Genomic DNA, 27,961 nt, shown 5'->3' with positions numbered 1-27,961 from the left:
GAAAAATCTGTACACAAATGTTCACAGCAGCATTATTCATAGAATCCCAAAGTAGAAACAGCCCAAATGTCCATTAACTGACAAGTGAATGAACTATAGTATACACAATGCAATATATAATATTATAAAAATAAAAAAAATGGGCCGGGCACAGTGGCTCATGCCTGTAATCCCAGGACTTTGGGAGGCTGAGGTGGGTGGATCACGAGGTCAGGAGATCAAGAACATCTGGCCAACACGATGAAACCCCGTGTCTACTTAAAATAACAAAAATTAGCCGGGCGTGGTGGTGTGCGCCTGTAGTCCCAGCGACTCCGGAGGCTGAGGCAGGAGAATTGCTTGAATCTGGGAGGCGAAGGGTACAGTGAGCCAAGATCATGCCACTGCACTCCAGCCTGGGCAACAGGGCAAGACTCTGTCTCAAAAAACTAAAAACTAAAAAATAAAAATAAATGAAGTACTAATACATGCTACAACATGGATGAACCTTGAAAATATTATGTGAAGTATGGCTATGTGCAAGGCTGAATCACAAGGTCAGATCGAGACCACAGTGAAACCCCGTCTCTACTAAAAATACAAAAAAAAAATTAGCCGGATGGCGGGCGCCTGTAGTCCCAGCTACTCAGGAGGCTGAGGCAGGAGAATGGCGTGAACCCAGGAGGCGGAGCTTGCAGTGAGCCGAGATCGCGCCACTGCACTCCAGCCTGGGCAACAGCGTGAGACTCCGTCTCAAAAAAAAAAAAAATATTATGTGAAGTGAAAGAAGCCAGATGCAGATACCATTTATATGAAATGTCCAGAATAGGCAAATCCATAAAGATGTAAAGTCGATTAGTGGTTGTCAGGGGCTAAAAAGAGGTGAGAGAGGGAATGACTGTAAATAGTTAGAGACCTTCTTTCTGGGGTAACTTAGTGTTCTAAAATTATGGGGCAGGGCGCAGAGGCTCAGGCCTGTAATCCCAGCACTTTAGGAGGCCAAGGCAGGTAGATCACTTTAGGTCAAGAATTTGAGACCAGCCTGGCCAAAATGGTAAAGCCCCACCTCTAGTAAAATACAAAAAAATTACCCAGCCGTGGTGGCGCACGTCTGTAATCCCAGCTACTCAGGAGGCTGAGACAACAGAATCATTTGAACCCAGGAGACAGAGGTTGCAGTGAGCCAAGATGACACCACTGCACTCCTGGGCAACAGAGCAAGACTCCATCTCAAAATAAATAAATTAAATAAATAAATAAATAAATAAAATTAAATAAGACAGTGGTGATTACTGCATGACTCTGTGAAAACTACTGAAAGTATTCACAACTGAAAACTACTGAATTCTATAATTTGAACAGGTGAATTTTATGTTATATGTGTATTTCAATAAAGCTATTTTAAAAACAAGAATTAAAACTGGAAATACTATCATTCTGATCCGCCTGAACTTAGCATGCATATTCTGCCATGTACATCAGTCTACTATATAAACCATTGCAACTCATCTTCAATTATAAGATAGAAAAATTAGCAGCCAGTCCTCTCATACCTATAAATTCATTTTATAGGCTACAAAACTATTTTTTGTACAAAATTACAAAACTATTATTTTTAATGAAATCGCATTATTCAAAATTTTCATTAAATGCCAATTCTAACTATTGGATAAACCAGGCAATTTTATTTAAAATTTTTTTAAGTTGTATTTTAGGTTCAGGGGTACAAATGCAGGTTATACAGGTAAACTCATATCACAGGGGTTTATTGTACAAATTATTTTGTCACCTAGGTAAAGGCCTAGTACCTAAGAGTTATTTTTTCTGATCTTCTCCCTCCTCCCAACCTCCACCCTCCAGTAGGACCCAGTGTCTGTTGTTCCCCTCTTTGTGTCCATGTGTTCTCATCATTTAGCTCTCACTTATAAGTAAGAATATGTGGTATGTGGTTTTCTGTTCCTGCATTAGTTTCCTAAGTATAACGGCCTCCAGCTCCATCCATGTTCCTGCAAAGCACACAGTCTCATTCTTTTTCATGGTTCCATAGTATTCCATGGTGTATATGTACCTCATTTCCTTTATCCAATCTGCTATTGATGGGCATTTAGGTTGATTCCATGTCTTTGCTATTGTGAATACTGCTGCAATGAACATACGCGTGCATGTGTCTTTATGCTAGAACAATTTATATTCCTTTGCGTATATACCCAGTAATGGGATTGCTTGGTCAAATGACAGTTCTGTTTTTAGCTCTTTGAGGAATCACAAAACAAGGGAATCGCTGTGGAAAGAAATCGTTTTCCATAATGGTTGAACTAATTTACACTCCCGTCAACAGGGTATAAGAATTCCCTTTTCTACACAACCTTGCCAGCATCTGTTATTAATTGACTTTTTAACAATAGCCATTCTGACTGGTGTGAGACAGTATCTCATTGTGGTTTTGGTTTGCATTTCTCTAATGATCAGTGATGGTGAGCTTTCCTTCATATGCTTGTTGGTTGCATGCATGTCTTCTTTTGAAAAGTGTTCATGTCCTTTGCCCACTTTTTAATGGAGTTGTTTTTCTCTCGTAAATTTGTTTAAGCTCCTTTTAGATGCTAGATATCAGACCTTTGTCAGATGCATAGTTTGCGAAAAATTTCTCCCATTCTGTAGGCTGTCTGTTTACTTTGTTGGTAGTTTGCTGTGCAGAAACTCTTAAGTTTAATTACATGCCATTTTTCAATTTTTGCTTTTGTTGCAACTGCTTTTGGTGCCTTCATCATGAAATCTTTGCCAGTTCCTATGTCCAAAATGTATTGCCTAGGCTGTCTTCCAGGGTTTTTATACTTTTGAGTTTTACATTTAAGTCTTTAAACCATCTTGAGTTGATTTTTGTGCATGATATAAAGAAGGGGTTCAGCTTCCATCTTCTGCATATGGCTAGTCAGTTACCCCAGCACAATTTATTGAATAGGGAGTCCTTTCCCCATTGCTAGTTTTTGACAGTTTTGTTGAAGATCAGATGGTTGTAGGTATGGGCCTTATTTCTGGGCTCTCTATTCTGTTCCATTGGTTTACATGTCTGTTTTGTGCTAGTACCATGCTGTTTTGGTTACTGTAGTATAGTTTGAGTGGGTAACATGATGCCTCCAGCTTTGTTATTTTTCCTTAGGATGCCCTTGGCTTTTTGTATTTTTGGTTCCATATGAATTTTAAAATACTTTTTTTCTAGTTCTGTGTAGTATGCCATTGATAGTTTGATAGGAATATCATTGAATCTGTAAATTGCTTTGGGCAGTATGGCCATTTTAATGATATTGATTCTTCCTATCCATAATCATGGAATGTTTTTCCATTTGTTTGTGTCATCTCTGATTTCTTTGAGCAATATTTTTAATTATCATTGTAGAGATCTTTCACCTCCCCGGTTAACTGTATTCCTAGGTATTCATATTTTATTCTTTTTGTGGCAATTGTGAATGGGATTGTGTTTCTAATTTGGCTCTCAGCTTGGCTGTTGTCGGTGTCTAGGAATGCTAGGGATTTCTGTGTTGATTCTGTATCCTGAAACTTTGCTGAAGTTATCAGCTGAAGGAGCTTTTGGGCCAAGACTATGAGGTTTTCTAGATATAGAATCATCTCAACTGCCAACATGGACAGTTTTACTTCTTTTCTTCCTATCTGGTTGCCCTTTATTTCTTTCTCTTCCCTGACTGCCCTGGCCAGGACTTCCAATACTATGCTGAATAGGAATAGTGAAAAAGGGCATCCTTGTCTTGTGCCAGTTTTCAAGGGAATGCTTCCAGCTTCTGCCCATTCGGTATGAGGTTGGTTGTGGGTTGGTCATAGATGGCTTTTATTATTTTAAGGTATGTTCCTTCAATACCTAGTTTACTGAGAGGTTTTTTGGGTTTTTTGCGGGTTTTTTTGTTTTGTTTTGTTTATTTGTTTGAGACAGAGTCTCACTCTGTCACCCAGACTGGAGTGCAGTGGTATGATCTTGGCTCACTGCAACCTCCGCCTCCCAGGTTCAAGCAATTCTCCTGCCTCAGCCTCCCGAGTAACTGGGATTACAGGTGCCTGTAACCAAGTCCTGCTAATATCATATTTTTAATAGAGATGGGGTTTCACCATGTTGGCCAGGCTGGTCTTGAACTCCTGACCTCAACTGATCCACCCCTCTCGGCCTCCCAAAGTGCTGGGATTATTGGCGTGAGCTACTGCACCCAGCCAGGATACTGAATTTTATCAGTCTTTTTTTTTTTGGAGACAGAGTCTTGCTCTGTCCCCAGGCTGGAGTGCAGTGGTGCAATCTCGGCTCACTGCAACCTCTACCTTCCGGCTTCCAGCAATTCTGCTGTCTCAGCCTCCCGAATAGCTGGGCCTACAGGAGCATGCCACCATGCTCAGCTAATTTTTGTATTTTTAGTAGAGATGGGGTTTCACCATGTTGGCCAAGATGGTCTTGATCTCTTGACCTTGTGATCTGCCCGTCTCAGCCTCCAAAAAGTGCTGGGATTACAGGCATGAGCCACCGCACCCAGCCATCAAAAGCCTTTTCTGCAGCTAGCCAATTTTAACAAAGGATTTAAAAGTGCTTAGCAATACTCTATATTAAAACTTCCAACTCAATAAACAGTATATCTTACTTATTTGATTTATTAATTAGGGACCAATACTCTACAACTACCTAAAGGAGTTAAGCAATAGAATTTTAGACATCTCTCAATAACATTTCCCAGGCTTATAATTTCATTTTTAATTTCATAAAAATACACTAAGCATTGATAATTTTGTCAGAATAAGTCTTTCCACGGGAACTGACAATCTTTCAGCACAGTGTGATATCAGAAAACTTGCTTGGCTTCTTTCTACCTGTTTTTTTCTCCTCTTAAATAAGGATAATAAAAATATCTGTTCCAACCCTTTATTTGTTATGAAAATCAAAGAGAAAGCATTCTGTAAGGTTTAATTATTACTCCCTCTTAAATGAAAAAGCTGAACTAGCAGGTATTAAATTGTTGAACACCTCTTAAGAAACGCAAAAACCTGGCATGAGTGCTGGCAAGTGGGGAGATAGTACTGCAATGCGGAGGCAGACCCAAAGGATCTACTTCCAAGCAAATAAACAAAAAATGTTGTAGGTCATGAGATTTGCAAAACATTTTATGAATTCTTTTTTTGTTTTGTTTAGCTTAGAGATAAGGTCTCAGTATGCTGCCCAGGCTGGTCTTGAACTCCTGAGCTCAAGCAATCCTTCCCCTTGTCCTCCCAAAGTGCTAGGATTACAGGCATGAGCCACAATGCCCAGACTTTGTTTTGTTTTTGAGATGGGGTCTTGCTATGTTGTCCAGGCTGGTCTCTAACTCCTGGCCTCAGGTGATCCCTCCTCCTCAACCTCTCAAGTAGCTGGGATTATAGGTCACCACACTCAGTTTCTAATTCTTTTACACTGAACATTAGTAGCTATTTAAATCTAAAGGATGGTAATCTGGAATAATCGTCCTGGATAGTCAAGGAAGAATTTGTTTCTTTGCTGTTACATTAAGTATCCGATTCAGGACTCACCCCTGCCCCGACCCCCCTGACTCCGCCTCCAGCCATCCAAAAATGGAAAAGGCTGACTTCAAAATTATTTTCCCGGCCGGACGCAGTGGCTCACGCCTGTAATCCTTGAACTTTGGGAGGCCAAGGTGGATGGATCACCTGAGGTCAGGAGTTCAAGACCAGCCTGGCCAACATGAGGAAACCCCATCTCTACTAAAAAAAAAAAAAAAAAAAAAAAAAAAAAAAAATTAGCTGGACTTGGTGGCAAGTGCCTGTACTCCCAGCTACTTGGGAGGCTGAGACAGAAGAATCACTTGAACCCGGGGGGCAGAGGTTGTAGTGAGCCAAGCACGCCACTGCACTCCAGCAACAAGTGTGAAACTCCATCTCAAAAATAAATAAATAAATAATAATTTTCCTGAAAGCTTTTTAAGTAGTAGGTCATAAAAAAATATCATGCTGACCTGGTTATCCTAAAAATACTACAAATAATATTTGGGCAAAAGTAACACTTTCTCCAACACCATCCTAAGCAAACTGTAGTAAGAACACCATGCCAGGGAGGCATCCACACTTGTCATTAAAGAAATGCCAAAAGGACAAATAGAACCATGAAATGACCTAGTTTAAAGCTGCCAGCTAAAAAGGTGAACTATATCAAATCACCTGTCCGTTGTGTGAATGTACGACATGACTCCATGATGTCCTCTCTGCAGCCCTACTCTACCTTACTGTGTCTTTTAAAAATCATTTTTATAAAAAGAAAAGCTCGGCCGGGTGTGATGGCTCACACCTATAATCCCAACACTTTGGGAGGCCAAGGTGGGTGGATCACGAGGTCAGGAGATTGAGACCATCCTGGCTAACACAGTGAAACCCCGTCTCTACTAAAAATACAAAAACAAAAATTAGCCAGGTGTGGTGGCGGGCGCCTGTAGTCCCAGCTACTTGGGAGGCTGAGGCAGAAGAATGGCGTGAACCTGGGAGGCAAAGCTTGCAGTGAGCCGAGATCGTGCCACTGCACTCCAGCCTGGGCGACACAGCGAGACTCCATCTCAAAAAAAGAAAAGAAAAGCTCTGACAAACTTATACATTAAAGACACAGCCGAGGCTGGACCAGTGGCTCACGCCTGTAATCCTAGTACTTCGAGAGGCCTAAGCTGGTGCACTGCATAAGCTCAGGAGTTTGAGACCAGCCTGGGCACCATGGTGAAATCCCGTCTCTACTAAAATACGAAAAAAAATTAGCCGGGTGTGGTGGCACGTGCCTGTAATCCCAGCTACTCGGGAGGCTGAGACAGGAGAATTACTTGAACCCAGAAGGAGGAGGTTGCAATGAGCTGAGATCACAACACTGCACTCCAACCTGTGCTGGACAGAGTGAGATTCCAGCTCAAAAACAAACAAATACATACATAAATAATTCTGAATAAAATTAATAACTTAAAAGGCAAAAGTACAAACACAGTTCTCAATTTCCTCACATGTTCAATAAAGAAACTGGTCTAGAAAATCTCTTAGTTTCCTATGACTTCTAAAATTGAGTTTGAGTATTCTATTTGTTGGTGGTTGCTGTTCTAATAAGTTACAACAAACATATATCCCAAACATTCATACTCTCCTTAAGTGATTAATTTATTTCCCAACATATACCTTAATTAATTTTGAAACAACCTACTTTACAATATACTCTAAGTGCCTGTGTCCTCTGTCTTTTCAACCTTTCCCTTTTATGGTCTGTAAACATCCTCAACATCTTTTGATAATGAACATTAAAACCTCTCCTTCAACCCTACATTTCCCTCTAATTACTGGCCTTTCACCTTCCTTTCACAGCCACATTCTTTTAAAAGAAAAACATTACTGACCCATCTTCTTACTTTCAATCTACTAAAACTGCTCTACCTAAGGTCATCAATGACTTTCTAATTGCCAATCCTAATAGACACCTTTTTTTAATTATTATTTATTCACATTTATTTAAAACTAAATTTTTTTTATAGTTATATGTCAAAAAATAGTGACTAGGTTTTATGGCTTACTTAAAATATAAATGAGGAAAACAGAAATGTGCCACACCAATAGCTGATTTCAATTTTTTTTAGAGGAAATACTATAATTTAAAAAAAGAGTTCCAAAATATTTAACAGAATTTCCAGCAATGATTATTTCCAAAATGTAAAGATTTGAAACATAATTTGTACAAAACTAAAAACCAGAAGAATTCATTCTTACTTTTTCCTTGTTTAAAAAATACAGACAATTTGTCACAAGAAAGTTTGACATGTGATAGCAGCTGCAGCCCCAGTGACCCTCAGAATCACTGTCCCTCTTCACGGGGACAGAGCATTGCACTGAGGACAGCAATACATCTTTGATTGGCTTCTTAGGGTTTTCCTCCAGGTCCGTCTTAATTGCTCCAGATTCAGACAGTTTTCACTAGAAGAGTTTTCACTGAACAGTTTCAGGTTCATGCTGCCAAACACCAGAGGACCAATAAACTGAGCCTTGATATCTCCAACCAGGTAAACAAATATCATGGGCAGATTTCTATCAGGATAACTGGGTATGCAGGTTGTTGAAATGGCTTTGATAAATTTGACATCAGGAAACTTCCTGGCAATTCCACTGAGGTGCTGATTTATCAGGGCACAGAGGGGAATTCCTTGTTTGTAAAGGTGCAAGATGACCCACTAGCCCTCACCGGCTTTGATAACTTCTTGAACAGAATCCTTCCCTGAGATCTCCAAAACTTCTCCAAATTTATTATTCAGTTTAGTTGCGTTCCACTCAGCCAGTCTCTGCCGTCTATACATTTCAATAGCACGCACATCCTCTGCATAAAACTCGTCTTCATGATCCTCCAGCTCTTCCAAAGTCATACCTTCCTATGTTGTCATCACTGACTGCTGGACAATGCGCTGCTACTCTTCTGCCTCCTCTTCCAATTCTTTCAGACTTTCTTTGGGGGGTAAGATGCCCTTTTTGTGTAAGATGTCATTCCATTCAGTGTCTGCATTGCGGTCCTGCATCTTGTTTCCAATCGCTCAAGCCAGTTGTGCTCCCTAATAGACACTTTAAATCCTTCTTATTTAGCCTATCCACAGGAACATTCCTTTTTAAAACTCTCCTCCTCTGCTCCTATAAAAACGTGATAGTTTCTATTGATTTTCCTGTACTTTTCTTTCTGTCTCCTTTTGTGGACTTTATTCCACCGTGTCACTTAAATGTGACCTTTTTTTTTTTTTTAGACACAGTCTTGCTTTGTTGCGTAAGTTGGAGTGCAGTGGCACAATCTCAGCTCACTGCAACCTCCACCTCCTGGGTTCAAAAGATTCTCCTCCCTCAGCCTCCCAAGTAGCTGGGACTATAGGCGTGCACCACCACGCCCAGCTAATTTTTGTATTTTTAGTAGAGACAGGTTTCACCATGTTAGCCATGCTGGTCTCAAACTCCTGACCTCATGCAATCTGCCCACCTCAGCCTCCCAAAGTGCTGGGATTACATGCATGTGTCACCATGCCCAGCCTTAAATGTGACTTTTATCTAGTCTCATGTTCTCTCTCATGACCTCTTCTCTCTTCACTCTACATGGTTTCACTGGATGATCTCATTCAACCTTGTGGCTTTAACTACTCCCTAACACCTAGCATATCTTCTGCACTCCATCTCCTCATCTAAGCCTGAATGATACACTCCATCATCCAAACCCAGACATTTAAGAACCACTCTACCCACCAATCAATCCTAACAATTCAAACCCTAAATCTCTCTCGTGGCCAGGCACAGTGGCTCACATCTGTAATTGCAGCACTTTGGGAGGCCACAGACGGAGGAGTGCTTGAGCTCAGGAGTTCAAGACCAGCCTGAGCAAAAAGGGAGACCCCGTCTCTACAAAAAACAAAAAAATTAGCCAGGCATGGTGGCACATGCCTGTGGTCCCAGCTACTCAGGAGGCTGAGGTAGGAAGATTGTTTGGGCCAGAAGGTTGAGGCTCCAATGAGCCATGATCACACCACTGCACTTCAGCCTGGGTAACAGAGCAAGACTCTGTCTCATAAATAAGTAATTATCTCTTGAATCCACCCCTTCCTATCCACTCTACATGTTGCTACTCTAATTTATATTATCTTCCCTGGCTTTGTTTTCTTCAATAGTTTCCCCCAATGATAACCCTGTATCCATTCTGGCCCTTGTCCAACCCATCTGCTACACAGACAACAAAATAATCTTTCTAAAAGCCCAAATAGGCTGGGCGAGGTGGCTCATACCTGTAATCCTAGCACTTTGGGAGGCTGAGGCAGGTGGATCACAAGGTCAGGAGTTTGCAACCAGCCTGGCTAATACAGTGAAACCCTGTCTCCACTAAAAATACAGAAATTAGCCAGGTGTGGTGGCAGGTGCCTGTGGTCCCAGCTACTCAGGAGGCTGAGACAGGAGAATCACTTGAGCCCGGAAGGTGGAGGTTACAGTGAGCCAAGATCGCGCCACTGCACTCCAGCCTGGGTGACAGAGCGAGACTCTGTCTCAAAAACAAACAAAAAAAAGCCCAGATATGCCCAAGTAGCCTAAAGTGTCATCATTTCCGTCAAGCTTTCCTTGATCTCTCCAGATGGAATTGATCATCTTCACAGAATTCGGTGTATTTACTCATTTACATATTTGCCTTCCCAACTAGTCCTCTAATTCCTTGATGGCACAGATGTCTTATTCCTTTTTCTATATCTAGCACTTAAACATGGTCTTGAGAGAGTACATGGGTCATGTATTGGACAGATCTCCCAGACAGAAAATCAACAAAGAAACATCGGACTTGGGCCGGGTGCGGTGGCTCATGCCTGTAATCCCAGCACTTTGGGAGGCTAAGGTGGGTGGATCATGAGGTCAGGAGTTCAAGACCAGCCTGGCCAAGATGATGAAACTTCATTTCTATTAAAAAATATAAAAATTAGCCAGGCGTGGTGGCTCATGCATGTAATCCCAGCTACTCGGAAGGCTGAGGCAAAAGAAGTGCTTAAACCTGGGAGGCAGACGTTGTGGTGAGCCGAGATCGTGCCATTGCACTCCAGCCTGGGCGACAAGAGCGAGACACCATCTCAAAAAAAAAAAAGAAACATCGGACTTAATCTGCACTATAGAACACCTGGACCTAATAGATATTTACAGAAAATTTCATCCAATAACTGCAGAATACATATTTTTATCTTCAGCACGTGGATCGTTGTCAAGCAGAGACCATATGTTAGGTGACAAACAAGCCTTAAAACATTCAAAAAACATGGAAATAATATCAGGCATCTTCTCTGACCACAAGGGAATAAAATTACACATCAATAACAGGAGGAATTTTGGAAACTATATAAACACATGGAAATTAAACAATATACACCTGAATGGCCAGTAAGGAAATTGAACATTTTATTGAAACAAATAATAATGAAAACACAACATGCCAAAATCTATGGGATACAGCAAAAGCAGTACTGAGAGGGAAATTTATAGCTATAAGTGCCTACATCAAAAAAGAAAAACCTTCAAATAAATAACCTAATGACAAATCTTAAATAACTAGAAAAGCAAGAGTAAACCAAACCCAAAATTAGAAGAAGTAATAGAGATCAGAGAATAAATGAATTTGAAAATTAAAAAAAGGAAAAAAGAAAGAAATGAACTTGAAATGAAAATAATACAAAAGAGCAATGAAACAAATGTCAGTTTCTTTGAAAAGATAAATAAAATTGACAAACCTTTAGCCAAACTAAGAAAAAAAGAGAGAAGACTCAAACGAAAACAGAGATGAAAAAGGAGACATTATTACTGATACCACAGAAATTCAAAGGATCATGAGCGGCTACTATGAGCAACTATATGCCAGCAAATTAGAGTAAACGGGTCAATAAGTGTTGTTAAATGAATAAATGGTGCAATGGATTTACAAATAATAGTATGTTCATAAATTAATGTTGTAAAAACTAAGAGGAAACAATTATTACAGCTTAGAATTATCTGACAAGACGTCCCGAAAAGCTTTGAACTGAATATTAAACAAGGATAGGAAGAATTTTTTTTAAAACAGCAATAAATTTTTTCAAAATCTTCTTAAGTAAAATCTGCAAAAGGTCAAAACGAATTACTGGCTGTTTCAATGTATATAACTGTTACATCATATAACAAAAATATATTTCTGCAGGAAAAAAATTGAGGTTTACTGATTGACGAATCCATTCAAAAAACATATTAGCTTACTATAGGCCTAGATCAAGTTGAAAATAAGAGGACAGCAAGGAGTTAGGGTACAAATACTTCATAATAGCAAGTTTTGGGGTCAAATCTCATTACAACATAATTACAATAAAAATCTCCACATAATTCATATTTTTATAAATATTCACTCAACCAACACTTGAGCACCTGAATACTGTATTCCTTGAACAATCAAGGGTACAGATTAAGCCCTCTACTATTATAACATTTTAAAATAATTAAGTCAGTTAAATACTCAGTGGAGTTTATCTAACAAGGTTGTTGAATTTGAGTATAAGCACTGGAGATGAAAGAGCAAGTAAACAGGCAAAACCTGAGCCCTCAGAGATTACATTCTAATGGATGGAAATGAATGATAAACAAGATAAACGTAAAATATATGATATGCTAGATGATGTGTTAAGATGAAAAATAAAGAAAGGGAAAGGAAAATTTGAAGGTTACAAATTTATTTTATTTTATTCAGACAGTGTCTCGCTCTGTCACCCAGGCTGGAGAGCAGTGGCACAATCATGGTTCATGGCAGCCTCGACCCCCTAGGCTTAGGTGAACCTCACATCTCAGCCTCCCAAGCTGGGAGTGCAGGCGTGTACCACCACGCCTGGCTAGTTTTTTCTATTTTTTGTAGAGATTGAGTTTTACCATGTTACCCATGCTGGTCTCAAACTCCTGGGCTCAAGCAATCTGCCTGCCTCTGCCTCCCAAAGTGCTAGGATTATAGGCCTGAGTCACAGCACTCGGCTGGGGGTCATAATAAGGCAGCCAGAGAAAGTCTCACTGAGTCACATCAAGATCTGGAAGTCAGGGAGTAATCTCGAGAATTCAGAGGAAGGTAGTTAAAAACAGAGGGACAGCAAGAACAAAGCACAGATTAAGGGAGGCAAAGAGTAGCAGATGATGAAGGAGTTTCCAGGGGGGTCAGATTAGGGTTGGCCAACTGCCACTTATTTCCAGCAAAAATCAATACAGCAAAATTTCAATACATTAAAAGAAACCTGATGCCTCATCTAGAATTTGCTTTTAAAGAATCTAATCTGGCTAGGTGTAGCTCACACCTGTAATCCTAGTACTCTGGGAGGCTGAGCACAAGGTATTGCTTGATCCCAGGAGTTCGAGACCAGCCTGGACAACATAGGAAGACCCTGTCTCTACAAAATAGTAAAAAATTAGCCGGGCACGGTGGTGTGTCCCTGTGGTCCCAGCTACTTGGGAGGCTGAGATGGGAGGCTTGTTTGAGCCTGTGGTCAAGGCCACAGTGAGCCACAATTGAGCCACTGCACTCCAGCCTGGGCTACAGAGCAAGACCCTGTTGCCAAAAAAAAAAAAAAAAGGGGGGCCAAGCACAGTGGCACATGCCTGTAATCTTAGCACTTTGGGAGGCCAAGGCAGGCAATCACCTGAGGTCAGGAGTTCAAGACCAGCTTACCAACAGGGTGAAACCCTGTCTCTACTGAAAATACAAAATCTAGCCAGGTGTGGTGGCGTGCACCTGTAGTGCCAGCAACTCAGGAGGCTGAAATGGGACAATTGCTTAAACCTGAGCAGCGGAGGTTGCAGTGAGCTGAGATCACACCATTGCACTCCAGCCTAGATGACAAAGAGAGAGACGAAGAGGAAGAGGAAGAAGAAGGAAGAAGGAAGAAGAGGAGGACGAAGAGGAGGAATCTAATCTGTAACACAAACTTGTTTATATTTTCAAATTTGCTTTATGACAGATTTTAATGAGTTTTCTTAAATAATGAGTATACTAAAAGAAAGCAGTCCCTCTTCACTCCCAAGGAAGCCCCAAATTTCACACAGAAACCACTCTATGATCTACACAATGACAAAATGCATATAATACTATAATGCAACTTACTTCTAACTCCTTTCAAGAGCCTGCTGAAAATATTTCACTAATCCTAAATTTATTTTCCTCTTCTCCAAAAAGCTACAGAAGCAAAGATTTTTGCTGCAAGCATCTCACAGGATCTAAATGTTCCAAAGATCAACTGTGATTCTGCTGTCTGCATGCTGAGAGGTCATTGCTTTGGACCTGGTATCATAAAGGCTCTCTTAAAGTTATCTTTAGTTCATCTGCTTGTTGCTGTGACTTTGTTTGGATATGCAGAATCAAAAGTATTACTGTACTCTTTATTGGCTTCACATCAAAATTAAAGCACTGACAGTTGATGATTCGTATGTGCTTTCTGATGAGGTGCTTCTGAGAAGTGGGTGTCCTGTAACCAACATGTGGCAAGATTTTTATGTGTTTTTGTACTCTACAAGTGACTGTGGCATCATTTCTCAGGGTAAAAGGGTAGGTTATTTTTAGATCTATGCTAATATTCACCTCTAGAACATGACCAAGGCGACGATTCATATGTATCTCATGTGCTCTAAGTGAGACGGGTCTTCATGGCAACCTGCAGTTTCATTTATCCATCCAAGGCAGGCAAAATCACTGGCTTCTCCCACTTACCAAGACTACTATTGAAACATTATCAAGTGCTTGAAATCATGCTTCAAAGCTTAAAACGTATTTTTCTTATTTATCCACCAAGATTGATGAGGTCAAGGAAGCACCTAACATTAGATCATTGCACATCCTATGCCTCATTTTATCTTCAACGGGAAACAGAAGGTGAGCTATGTAATGTGATGCACAGAGCAACTGCAGTAGCCTGAGGACTTAGGAACAAGAGGCCTAAATTATAGCAATCCTGACAATGGCAGAGTTCTTACTGATATCATGTGTTTGTATTAATCTGCAACTTTAATAAAGCAGACATTTCTTTTTATGACTCCTTTTGAAAAATGTTTTTAATTATATTGGAATCATATTCAATACATAATTTTTCTTAAGCTAAAGGGAATTATTTTTTATAAAGATCAATTGCTACATTTTTTTAAAAAGATTTGTTCAGAGTAAAGAAGTATGAAAGGCAAGCCTTAAAACTTTTTTTTTTCTTTTCTTAAGATCTGGTGTCACCCAAGCTGGAGTACAATGGCATTATCACAGCTACTGCAGCCTTGACCTCCCCAGGCTCGGGTGATCCTCCCACCTCAGCCTCCAGCTGGGACTACAGGTGCGTATTACCATGCCTGACTTTTTTGTTTTTTGTAGAGATGGGACCAGATGTTGTCCAGGCTGGTCTTGAACCCCTGGTCTCAAGCAATGCTCCCACCTTGGCCTCCTCACACTGGGATTACAGGCATGAGCTACCGCACCCAGCCTAAAACTTTTTGTTTTTAATCATCAGGGTAGAATTAGTAGATATGAGCAAACAATAAAGTGTTCAGATGAAAAACCATGAAGGGTACAGATTAAGCACTGTATTATTAAAACATTTTTAAATGATTAGATCAGTTAAACACTCAATAGTTTATCTAACCAGGTTGTTGAATTTATAAAAACTTTTAAACAGGCTAGGTAATCTTATGAGGTAAAGTTCAGGTTGCAACATTCAAAGAAAAAATGGGATGAGTTCAGATTACTCCAGTGATTCTCAAAGTGTAGTCCACAGACTCATGGGAATCCACATCTTAGTATGTATGCCCTTTTCACCATGCTGACAACTGGAGCGAAAGTGCAATAGCAATGATGGGTAGGACTGCTTGCACCTTAGCACCAATCAAGGCAGCAATACCAAACTATACTGGTAGTCTTATTCTTCACTGCCATGCACTCTCAGTTGTTCTAAAATGTCAGTTTCACTTGACTGATGAAGCAATAAAAATTATTAACTTTGTTAAATCTCAACTCTTGAGAAAAGTCTTTTTAATATTCTGTGTGACAAAATGGAAATATGAAGAAGGCACTTCTACTGCATACTAAAGTGTGACAGTATGCAAACTCACCCCTTTTTCCACATAACTATTGTTACTTCAAAGAAAAGAGGGCATTAAAACAGAACACGAATAGCAGAAGGAGATTCAAAGAAGAGGAGCTAAGTAGGATACAAGGTATGATTCCAATCCTCCAATAATTGATGACACAGTCTAGAAGACAAAGTTTGCTATTATTATTTATATGCCCATCTCTTCAATGATTGTTCTGACAATTTCAATCACTTTGCTATGTTCTAGGAACTGAACTATGCTGACCACTAACTATTGAAATCAACCTGAAATAGTAAACTTTTCTGCCAGAAGAATCCAGAGTTCTAAGCCAATGGTTCTAAACTCTTAACAGCAAAACCTCTATTAACTGCAGAATCCCAGTAGGAGCTCACAGGAAAGTGCTCTGATTGAAGCAGCATATAGAAAAGTTCAGATACACACATTCCATAAACTTGCCTTCTATCTCCCATTTACCTATTCTCAATGGTGATTCTGCAGGCCATGTAATTCAATCATATTTTTCCCCAGGTCTCAACTGATTTATTCTGTTCCCTTCTATACACACACATGCATGTACACATGCAGGTACACACACAACACTCCCTCACAGACTGTTCAGGGGTCCCATTATCCTTCCCCTTCATTTCTCTAATTCATATTGAAAGATCTCAATGAGGCCCCTCCACCAAATCACTTGCCTTTTTCTAATGATCTTTCTTTCTTGTCTAATTACACTGATAGTTCCTCCAAAAATGGTGAAGGCGGACATTTTCTTTTGTTTCTGACTTAAATAAAAATTCTTTCAGTATTTCACCATTAAGCCTGATATGAGTTTTTTATTATATTTATATAATTAAAAACAAGACAGGCAGTGGTTCCTTAACATTATTGTTACTATTATTCAATACCAGCCTACTCTCTGGATTTCTTTTTTTTATTGTGGTAAATATACATATTTACTGTTTTAGCTATTTTTAAAAGTGTGCAATTTCATGGCAATAAATATGTCCACACAGTTGTGCAACCACCACCTCCATCCATCTTCAGAACTTTTTCATCTCCCCAAACTGAAACTCTCTACGTAATAAACAGTGATTCCCCATTTCCCCTTCCCCACAGCTTCTGACAGCCACCATTCTGCTTTGTCTCTACAAACTTCCCAATCATATTATTTTATTGCTAAGATTCTCAAATCCTGAAAGGCTGAGTCATTTTTCCAAGATCACCCAGCTGATTACTGGCAGATAAAAGCCAAAAGCAAGCACTTACTTAGAAGTGAAAGCAGCAATCATCTACAGCCAAATAGCTTCATTTCCTTTTCTGCTTCAATGCCTTGTTAGCCTTGGTCTGGTGGGTATCTACAAAGGATGGATGGATGGATGGATGGATGGATGGATGGATGGATGGATGGACGGACGGACGGACGAACAGACAGACAGACAGATGTATAAAGATATATACTCATTGTCAGCTGGGCCAGTGGCTCATGCCTGTAATCTCAACACTTTGGGAGGCTGAGGCGGGCGGATCACTGGAGGTCAGGAGTTCAAGACCAGCCTGGCCAATGTGGTAAAACCCCGTCTCTACTAAAAATACAAAAATCAGCTGGACATGGTGGTGCATGCCTGTAATCCCAGCTACTCGGGAGGCTAAGGCAGCAGAATCACTTGAACCTGGGAGGTGGAGGTTGCAGTGAGCCAAGATCGTGCCACTGTACTCCAGCCTGGGCTACAGAATGATACTCCATCTAAAAAAAAAAAAAGATATACACTCATTGTGTCTTAAGCAATAAATGTAGAAATTCAGTCTGGCAACATGGTGAAAATCCGTCTCTACAAAAAATAAAACCAACATAATTAGCTGGGTGTGGTGGTGTGTACCGATAGTCCCAGCTACTGGGGAGACCGAGGTGGAAAGATGGCTTGAGCCTAGGAGGCAGGGGTTGCAGTGAGCAGTGATTGAGCCACTATGCTCCAGCCTGGGCAACAGTGAGACTCTGTCTTAAAAAAAAAAAAAAAAGTAGAAATGTGGGTCATATTCAATATGGTCAATTTCTAACAGGCTGAACAGTGTTGACTATAAATATCTACCCATCTGAAGGCACACTGCAAATGGCATGGCCTACAGCTTGATTCTTGGACTTATCCTATTTAACATTTTTAAAAAAATAATTTAGATGAGGTCTCACTATGTTGCCCACACTGGTCTTGAACTCCTGGGCTCAACTGATCCTCCCAAAGTGCTGGGATTACAGATGTGAGCCACCGCACCTGGTCCTGTTTAACATTTTTATTAATGATTTGGATGTGGCCATTTACGGTACAATGAAATATGTGATGGAGATAAAGAAAATTATGACAGCTGAATCTGCTGGATCAAAGAATCAGTATTCGAAAGATCTAACCAAATTAGAATATTAGAATACTAAACTAAATCATCTCTTACAGACCTAAACTAAAAGAAAATTAATAAATAAAAATAAAATAGGTCAGCACCATTTTGCTGGAGCCTGCAACCGAGTGGGAGTGGAGTGGAGCGGCCATTGTTGCCATCTCTTTCCTCTCTCCCACAGTTCGGTCAGTGGGTCAATTAGGCCATCAGCCCTTGAGCCAAGACTTATCTCTTATTTAGTTTTGGGGAGCGCCTCATTGACATAAGTGATGTAGAGAAGAACAACTTCAAGGGCATAATGTTCATGAAGAAATTGAAGAGCTTTTTCCAAGAATGCGGAAGATAAATCAAGATAAAAGAAGGCTAATGTAAAGTATTACAGATCAGAAAGTTAAAATTGAATGGGGGAAAAATTAAACAAAAGATTGGTTGGATAGAAGCACTTGAATTTTTTTTAAGGCTATTTTGAATTGTTTGAATTGGGGAAGAATACACAAAGTACAAAAAGCGAAAAACTCAAGAATGAAGAGAAGTAGAAAGTAAGAGTGAAGTAAAATTAAAAGAATCTGGAAGAATAAATGGATCCTAGATTAAGTAAATGAGTCTCACTCTCAGTCAAAATCTCCAACAGGAACTCCTGCTCATGTAAAATTGGAGAGACGGTCAGGATCTCACAGTCCTTCAAGTGTTTCCAAACACTCTGAATCCCATTCTCTATCAAGATCAAAATCAACGTTGAGGTCAAGGAGGCATTCTCATCGACGTTATACACTCGATCCAGATCCCACTCTCTCTGACAGGAGATGATCTTGAAGTAGATCATATACACCAGAATACTGGCAGTGAAGGAGCCAAAGTCATTCTCCAATGTCTAACCAGAGAAGACATACTGGCAGAAGGGCAAATTCAGATCCCAACACTTGCCTTGGAGTGTCTGGCCTTAGTTTGTACATAACAGAGAGAGATCTTCGTGAAGTATGTTCTCGATATGGACCTTTGAATGGTGCCAATGTGGTTTAAAATCAACAAACTGGGTGATCTCGAGGATTTGTTTGTATATTTTGAGAGAATAGATGACTCAAAGGAGGCTACGGTAAGGGCAAATAGAACAGAGCTGGATGATAGAAGAAATTCGGGTAGATTATTCTATAACCAAGAGAAGGCACACACTTACACTGGGCATCTACACGGGCAGAACAACTCATAGTGGTGGTGGTGGAGGTGGTGGTAAAGGTGGCAATGAAGATGGTGGCAGACGTTCAGATTCTCACTATGATAGCGGGTATGATTGTGGATATGACAGACATGAAGACTATGATTATCAGTACAGAAGATAATCACCTTCTCCTTATTATAGTCAATACAGATCACAATCAAGATCTCATTCCTACAGCCCAAGACACTATTGACAATGAAATGGTTGCAATGAAGGACTTTTTTTCTTCTTTATTTTCTTTTTTCTATCTCTTTTTTTTTTTTAATTCTGGATTTCCCCAAGCTTCTGATTCTTCCCACTCTTTAAAAAAAAAAAAAAAAAAAATTGGTTTATTTAGTATCTACATTATACTCCTAAAGATGTAACTGTTGTCATTTTGAGTAAACATCTTGAGTAGAAGAGGAACCCTAGTGTTATGCTTCGTAAATTTTCTTTTTTTGCTTTTACTAAGAAAAACTCCTAGCTAATCAAGTAAGAAATTATCTTTTTAAAGCTTCTTTTGTGTTAGATATTGTATTAGAGATCCACATTTAGGAAGAACTCCTTTTTAAACTTTCTTTTGAGGAAGACAGTAACACATGAAGTAGTTCAGTCATGTCATGTTTTCTTTTACAGCTCTTTTACAGTCAAGTAGTTAAGTGCAGAAAATTTGAAGCTGTAAAAGAAAACACTTGGACATTTCTTTTGAAGAATGGAATTTTTGAGCCCTAAAAATTAAGTCATTTTTTAGAGATGAAAAACTTGTGGATTCCTATAAAACATGTATTTAAAATACGTCTGTTAAAACCCTGGCTGGGCGCAGTGGCTCACGCCTGTAATCCCAGCACTTTGGGAGGCTGAGGCGGGCAGATCACGAGGTCAGGAGATCAAGGCCATTCTGGCTAACACAGTGAAACCCCGACTCTACTAAAAATACAAAAAAATTAGCAGACGTGGTGGCAGGTGCCTGTAGTCCCAGTTACTCGGAAGGCTGGGGCAGGAGAATAGCGTGAACCTGGGAGGTGGAGCTTTCAGTGAGTCGAGATGGCGCCACTGCACTCCAGCCTGGGTGACAGAGTGAGACTCTGTCTCAAAAAAAAAAAAAAAAAAAGGAAAAAGAAAAACGTCATCAAAATCATCCTAACAATAATACCTAACATTTGCTTATTACATGTGGCAGCCATGGAGGTATGTCGCTGATATCAACCTTTATGAAATAACTTTCCAACAAGCTTCTAGGTGCACAGTTAGCTGACAGCCTCCTACTGCAGTCCCTTCAGGATGCCCAGCTTTCAAGCTGAAGTCACACTCTTCCTGGGCAGCCCCACCCAATGACTGCTCATAACATAGGAACTAAGGCCTGGCATTTCTGTCCAATGCAGGACTCCTTTAATGAACAATTTTTGTTTGAGTCTTCACTGTGTTGTCTGAAACTCTGTCAGACCTGCATCTCACTCTGAGACTCTCCCTGACAATTGTGCCCCCTCTCCCTTTCCTTTCACAGAAGTCCTCTCCTACCTCGTGTATCTCTTATATTCCTGTCTCAGCAGCTGCTTCCTGAAGGACTCAAACTGGCACAGCTGGTACCAGAAATTGATTGAGAAAGCAGAAGGTAAGACAGGGCTTAGGAACTAGGTAACTTATTGCCTGACTGACAATGAAGATCTCATCCCAGGTAGTACGTGAGGCATGAGAGGCCCTGACACAAGCTGGTGGCCCAACTGTTAACACACAAGTTGTGACTTGGAAGAATGTTCCCAGAGATGAACACTCAAACTGGTATAAACATTCAGATATTTGGGAAGGGGAACACAAAATATACAAGAACAATAGAGTTGGCTAGCTGTTAGACTGCCCTGGCTCCCTAGAAAGCAGCTAACAAACTGAAAACTAAGTGTGAAGGCCAGAGGGCTCTTTAACAGCTCACAAACAGGTCCTTATCACCTACCATGGAAGGCAGTAAAAGATGAAGAACAAACTCTGGATGGCTACAGACCACTGCTTCACGATGACTGAATGCTCAGCCAAGGCAGGCTTGTTATGCCAAGGTCAGGATCCTGGTTTAGAAAACCCAGAGGCCTGATAGACAAGTTAGGAGATGGGCCCCCAAAGATTGTCATTTCCAAATCCTTTGAACTCAGGGATGAGTTAGCACTCCCTGCTGTGCAGAAGCACACTTCAGAGGTCTGTCACCTGCAAGGCAACACAGGGGGTCCCTAAGGATCTGTCCCTATCTGTGTTCTTGGATGCCATGATAATAGCTAGTGCTAACCCTGCCAAGGACATCTTGGACCTGATGAGGGAGAATGGAGACTATAATTCCCAAAAGAATGGCAAGAATTACCCAGTATAAGTAAACGAGCAGGACTGGCATAAACCACAGTGCTAAATTTTCAAGGTGCTTAATCAAGAAAGCAGGGACATTAGACTAAGGTCAAGTTTACTGGTTGAAAGGGGGGCTGTCTCAGGATATGAGAATTAACACTGTGGCAGGGACCTGGGAGATGGTGTAAACTTGCTGTCAGGGTGGCTCCTAGGAGTCTGGAGAAAATGATGGCCCAAACTAATTGAGGGTGAAATGACTGAATTGACATAGCAGAGAGCAGTGGACTGGATTAAAAGGCTCAGGAAAGTGGATATGATAGAGTTGTGTACACCACGGGAGGAGAGAAGACCATTCATCAAAGCCATCAGGAATATACTGATGAGAGAGGCACCAGCATCACTAAGAAGCTGAGTGATGGCACTCCTCTAAAGGAAAGGCTCATTGATAGCAATAGGGGACAGGTAGTGGCACTTAAACACCAGAAGCTAGTGAACCGTTGCCATTATGATTCATGTCGAAAGACAGCCAATAACACTTAACTTTCAGGGAGCCATGGAGATAGTTAAGAGAATATGGTGCAGGCTGGGCACGGTGGCTCATGCCTGTAATCCCAGCACACTCTGGGAGGCTGAGGTGGGTGGATCACCTAAGGTCAGGAGTTCAAGACCAGGCTGGCCAACATAATGAAAACCCCGTCTCTACTGAAAATACAAAAATCAGCCGGGTGTGGTGGTGGGCACCTGTCATCCCAACTACTCGGGAGGCTGAGGCAGGAGAATCACTTGAACCCAGGAGGTGGAGGTTGCAGTGAGCTGAGACCGCACCACTGTACTACCGCCTGGGCAACACAGTAAGACCCTGTCTCAAAAAAAAAAAAAGGAAAAAAGGAAAAAAAGAGAATATGGTGCCATAAGGAAAAAAACAGGTAGTCAAAATCATTGCTGCTTAATGTATATAATCAAAACAAGGCAAGAATTGAATAAGCAGGAGGCTGAAGGTGATTGCACCAATAAAAACCTACCATCCCTTTCCCAGTTCCTGAACCTGGGCCAGTTTTCAGATCTAGACTCATACATACATATGTAAAATTATTCCCAAGTCCATCCCCAAAGGAACCTATGGCCATTTACTCAGGCAACTATAAAGTGGAGAAAGGAAAATACCCATCCCCTGGGTGTAATCAAAACCAAAATTGTGTACTGGGGAGAGATAAAGGCAACGATTAGTGTCACCTTTAAGGATCTCAAAGATTCAAGGGCAGTAGTCCCTAAATATATCCATTTAATTCAAAAGTCTGGCCCCTACAGGAACCAGCTGGATCTACCACAAACTCAAACAAGTAGCAACCATGAACACATTGCCATGCTAGATGCAATATGTTTGTTACAGCAGATAAATATAGCTTTGGGTACATGGCATGCAGCCATTTGTATGGCAAATAAGTTCCTTTCTATCCTAATCAGAAAAGAGGATCAGAAACCGTTCACTTTCATGTGGAACAAACAATAAAATGCATTCATGGTTTTGCTTCAAGGCTGTTAACTTCACTCTATCATAATACAGTCTGCAGAGATCTGGACTCAAAACAGCACATAGATCCATTACGTCAATGATATATGTTGATCTTGTAAGATGAGCAAGAGCTGGCTAGCATAGTGAAGGGCTTGGTGAGGGACATGTGTTCCAAAGAGGGTAAAGAAAAACCCTACAAATATTCAGGGATCTACCATTTCAGTGAAGTTTTAAGAGTCCAGTGGTCGCAATCATGCCAACACATCCCCTCCAAAGCAAAAGACAAATTGCTGCATCTTGCATCCCTGACTACAAAAAAGGAAACACAATGTCTGGTAGGCTCCTTCAGATTCTAGAAGTAACACATTCTATACACAGGAATACCGCTGTGGCCCATATACTGGTTGACATGAAAGGCTGCCAGTTTTGAGTAGGGGCAACAACTCTGCAGCAAGTCCAGGCTGTAGTGCAAGCAATACATATGCTGTTGGAGGTACCAATGGTGGGAAAAGATGCAATGTAGAGTTTATAGCAAGGAAGAGAATCAAAATGCAGGCCCCTAGAGTTCTGCAGGAAAGCCATGCTATTAGAAAAACAGGTCCTGGTGTGCAACTGTGTCCTGTTAAGAGATAGAATGCTTCATCACTGGGCACCATGTGTCCAGACTTTCCATAATGAGCTGCATTCACTAGACTTGCCAGGTCATAAAGCCACGTGAGCACAGCAGCAATCCATTATAAGATAGGAATGGCATATCAAGGATCAAAATGAAACAAAACCAAAGGGCACAACGAGACTGCTATAAGCAGGCAGCCAAGACTTCCCTGGCACCCACCACACAAGCACCCCTTCTTCAGTTCACATCTATAGCTGTTTGGTGTATCCTACATGACCCATTTAAGGAGGAGAAAAAAGCCAAAGTTTTGCTTATAAGTAGGTCAGCTCCGTATGTGAATGCAAACTGAAAAAAACAAGTTCATTATAGCCACACTTAGGTGTGACCTTGACAATGAAAAGGGAAAATCTTCTTAACAGATAGAACTTTGTGGGGTGCACCTGGTTATGAATTTTATGCAGAAAGAAAAGTGGCCTGGGGTGAGAATATATAGACTTATGGGCAATGGCAAATAGACTGGCCAACTGGTTAGAGGCCTTTAAGAAGAAGGACAAGGGCAAGAGGTATGGGTGAAGGCAAATGAATGAACATATGGGAGTGGATGAAAAGTATGAAAATATTTGTTTCATGTGTTAACGCCCACCAGAAAGTATCCAATACAGAAGAGCCAATGAACAGCCAAGGAGACAAAATGACTCAACTAGCTAACATCGGTCACCCAGAGGTGGCAAGACGGGGACATAACTGGAGAGGTCACCATGGCAGAAATAGAGATGGAAGCAGAGAAGGAGACATGGACTCCCATTTACCAAGGCCAACTCTGAACATCCAACCTATGAGCAACAAAGACCAACACCAACCCTCCATATAGCATTATGCCTCAGGCAGACCAACAGACTATTAAGTGGCAAGCTAACTACACTGTGCCTCTTCCATCTTGGATGGACCAATGATTGATCTTCACAGGATTAGACACTTATTCCAGGTATAAGCTTGCCTTTCCTGTCCACAGAGACCTAGCCAGTACCACTAAACATGGACTTACACAGTGCTTAATCAACAGACATGGAACCCAGCCAAGCGAATCACTTCACAGTGAAAGATTTGTGGCAGTAGGCCCATAACCATGAGCTCCAGTAGTTATATCCATAACAGCTCCATACAAAAGGACCCAGTCTTACAGAGTATTGGAATGGCCTGCTGAAGGTACAGCTAATGTATTAGCTCAGAGACAAAAATGGTGTGCTACCCTCTTGTATGCAGTACATGCACTGATTTAGAGCTAGGTTCCTAGTAAGAAGAATACATGGGTCTGAGAACCAAGAACTGGAAAGAGAAACAGCCCCTACTTGCCATCATTCCCAATGATCTACTTTGTGCTTCCTATCTCTGCAATGTGGGGGCTCTATGGCATTAGAAGTCCTGGTACCCAAAGCAGGCACACTTTTGCCAGGAGACACAGTCAAAGGTCACAATGAACTAGAAGTTACAGCTGCAGCTTGAATATTGGATATTCCTCGTGTCCAAGGACTAGAAAGCAGTAAGAGGAATGCCCATCTTGGCAAGATTAATTAACCCTCATCCTCAGGAGGAAGTAGGGCTGCTGTTACACAAAGGGAACAAGAAGGAACATGTGTGGGACTCAGATGATCCCCTAGGATACCACTTAATGCTCCCTGCCCAGTTGTGACTATGAATGGACAAATGCAACCACTCCAGTCTGAGAAAGGCATGGTTCTCAGACTCTCAGAAATGAGGGTTTGGGTCATACCACTAAGTAAACAACCAACACCAGCAGAAATGATAGCTGAGGGCAAGGGCAATTTAGACTACATAGTGGAGATGGCTCTAGAACCTTGTGGCTCTGAGACCAGCTACAGTGATGAGCCTGAGGCCTGTCTCAGTAATCTCTTTCTACATTTCCTCCCTTGGAGAAGCTGCTCTCAGAAACTGTGAAGACATGGATCTGTGCATCACAAGAAATGGACTGTAGCAGTCACTTACTTGGATCTTCCTTCAAAAAAGAATTGCCATTCAGGTACAAGGAGTTTGGTTAGCTAACAGCCTCCAGCTGCAGCGTGTCCAGAATTCATCTCAGCTTCCCAGTCATGACCATGCTCTCCTTGGGCAGCTCTAGCTGGTGACTAAACATGGTAGGTGTACTAAAATCTGGCCATTTCTGCCCATGCAGGACTCCTCTAACAGGCAATATGTGCTCTGAAGTTCCCAGTTAGGTTGACTGAGATTTTTTCAGATCTGCATCACAGACTGAGGCTCTCCCTAGCCAATTCTGCTTTCTCCCCATTTCCTTTCACAGGCATTCCACCCCATAAAACCTCTTGCGCTACTATATCCATTCAACGTCTGCTTCCCAGGAGACCTGAACCAATATACTATGTAATTAGCTCTTTATGTGTATCTATTCATTTAACCCACTGATGTATTATTGTTAGTCCATTTTACAGGTGAGAAAACTGAGGCACAAAGAAATTATTAATTTGCCCAAGATCACAAAGTGAAAGGAGAATTAAATTTGAACCCAGTTTGACTCTGGAGCCTGTAATTTAATCACTATGCTAAGGGAGACAGGATACTGTCTTGTCATCTTTAGATATTAACAGTGATTATTCCGTGTAATTTTAAAGAGTAAAAGAGCAAAAGGATATACGCTAGAGGAAAAGCTACATTTTTGGCTAAATATAAAAAGAAATAATACTGCTAAAATTCTAATAATGTGCAGAATGAGCACCTTCAGGAAGTAATCAGGACCTATCATCTGAGAGTTCAAATAGTCTTGGATATGGTGAGGGTGAGACTTTAAAAAACAGATAAAAGTTGACCTACATCAGTAAAAGGTGTTAATTACTAAGCCCTATGTAGAAAAAAGGGGTTCCACAACCAAATAAGTTTGGGTAATACAGCCAGGCACAGTGGCTCATACCTGTAATCCTAGTACTCTGGGAGGCCGAGGCAGGTGGATCACCTGAGGTTAGGAGTTTGAGACCAGCCTGGCCAACACGGTGAAATCCCATCTCTACTAAAAATACAAAAATTAGCCAGACATGGTGGTGCATGCCTGTAATCCCAGCTACTCAGAAGCCTGAGGCAGGAGAATTGTTTGAACCTGGAAGGCGGAGGTTGCAGTTAGCCAAGATGGCACCACTGCACTCCAGCCTGGGCAACAAGAGCAAAACTTCATCTCAGAAAAAACTGGGGTAATACATAGCTGAACAAAGTTAAACAAGTTTCTTCTACTCCTTAGTCTTTAGAATACTAATGTGCATTTGCAAACTTCTACCTGAGGGATATAGTAAGCTGAAAACCCAAACTTATTTGACTGAAGAACATTTCCTTGCTCCTAGGGAACATGCTTTAGAAATCCTGGATGGGCCTGGAGCGGTGGTTCATGCCTCTAATCCTAGCACTTTGGGAAGCCAAGGTGGGCGGATCACTTGATGTCAGGAGTTCAAGACCAACCTGACCAACATGGTGAAACCACGTCTCTACTAAAAATACAAAAATTAGCCAGGTGTAGTGGCGGGTGCCTGTAATCCCAGCTACTCAGGAGGCTGAGGCAGGAGAATTGCTTGAATCCAGGAGGCGGAGGCTGTAGTGAGCCGAGATCACACCACTGCACTCCAGCCTAGGTGACAGAGCGAGACTCCATCTAAAAAAAACACATATACACACAGACACATGAGAAGATGCACACGATGAAAAAAGAGTGTGGACTTTCCAGTCAGAGATATATGAGTTTGATATATAAGTTTGAATCATGGATGTGGGCTTAAGCTTAGGAAAATCAATAAAACACTCTAAGCCTCAGTTCCCTCAGCTGTAAAACGCATAATAATACAATGATCTTATAATAGCCTTAGTAAGAGTTAGAAATAACATATGTGAAATGCTTACCAGAAAGATAGCACACTACAAGGAAGGCTTTTATATTACACAAAAAGTAATACAAAGTAAAAGAATCCAAAAAAACTCCATAAACCTGGAATCATGGAAGAACCGGATGCAAAAATAGCAGTGAGGAATGATCAGCTTGGAACCAAATCATGACGGCTATATGCCAGGTTAAAGAATCTCAACCTTGCTTTTTAAACATTGAGCAGAAATTTCCAAGAGTGACCTCACAATAACTTCAAAAATAATTTACCTCAGCTACTACTACTAAAAAAAAAAAAAAAAAAAAGGGACAATTATCACCAGAATCACAAAAAGGCCTACATGATGTATTGTGAAGTTCAAGTTTCAAACTGGCAGTGTTTTATTTTAATTACATTTTAGGGATTGTTTCTCCTGCTCAATTGAAAATGAA

General features: G+C 40.9%; 1 protein-coding gene and 2 pseudogenes across 4 annotated transcripts in view; 1 reads left to right on the top strand and 2 right to left on the bottom strand.

The window, feature by feature from the left end:
• Positions 1-27,961, bottom strand: part of ZFYVE9 (zinc finger FYVE-type containing 9) — a 209,133-nt gene that overhangs the window by 171,756 nt on the left and 9,416 nt on the right. Inside the window, exon 2 of one of the 4 annotated variants that reach the window (XM_050802616.1) lies at positions 16,867-16,955. The exons of the other annotated variants lie outside the window; for them this stretch is intronic. The gene's annotated coding sequence lies outside the window, so the exon portion shown is untranslated. The remainder of the gene's footprint in view (positions 1-16,866; positions 16,956-27,961) is intronic. 4 annotated transcript variants of the gene reach the window in all.
• LOC126962448 (phosducin-like protein 3) lies at positions 7,632-16,838 on the bottom strand (annotated as a pseudogene).
• LOC126947922 (transformer-2 protein homolog alpha-like) lies at positions 14,006-19,397 on the top strand (annotated as a pseudogene).

Source organism: Macaca thibetana, chromosome 1, assembly GCF_024542745.1.
Source record: "Macaca thibetana thibetana isolate TM-01 chromosome 1, ASM2454274v1, whole genome shotgun sequence".
In the NCBI taxonomy this organism is placed as follows: Eukaryota; Metazoa; Chordata; class Mammalia; order Primates; family Cercopithecidae; genus Macaca; species Macaca thibetana.
This window is presented reverse-complemented; position numbering and strand designations above follow the sequence as displayed.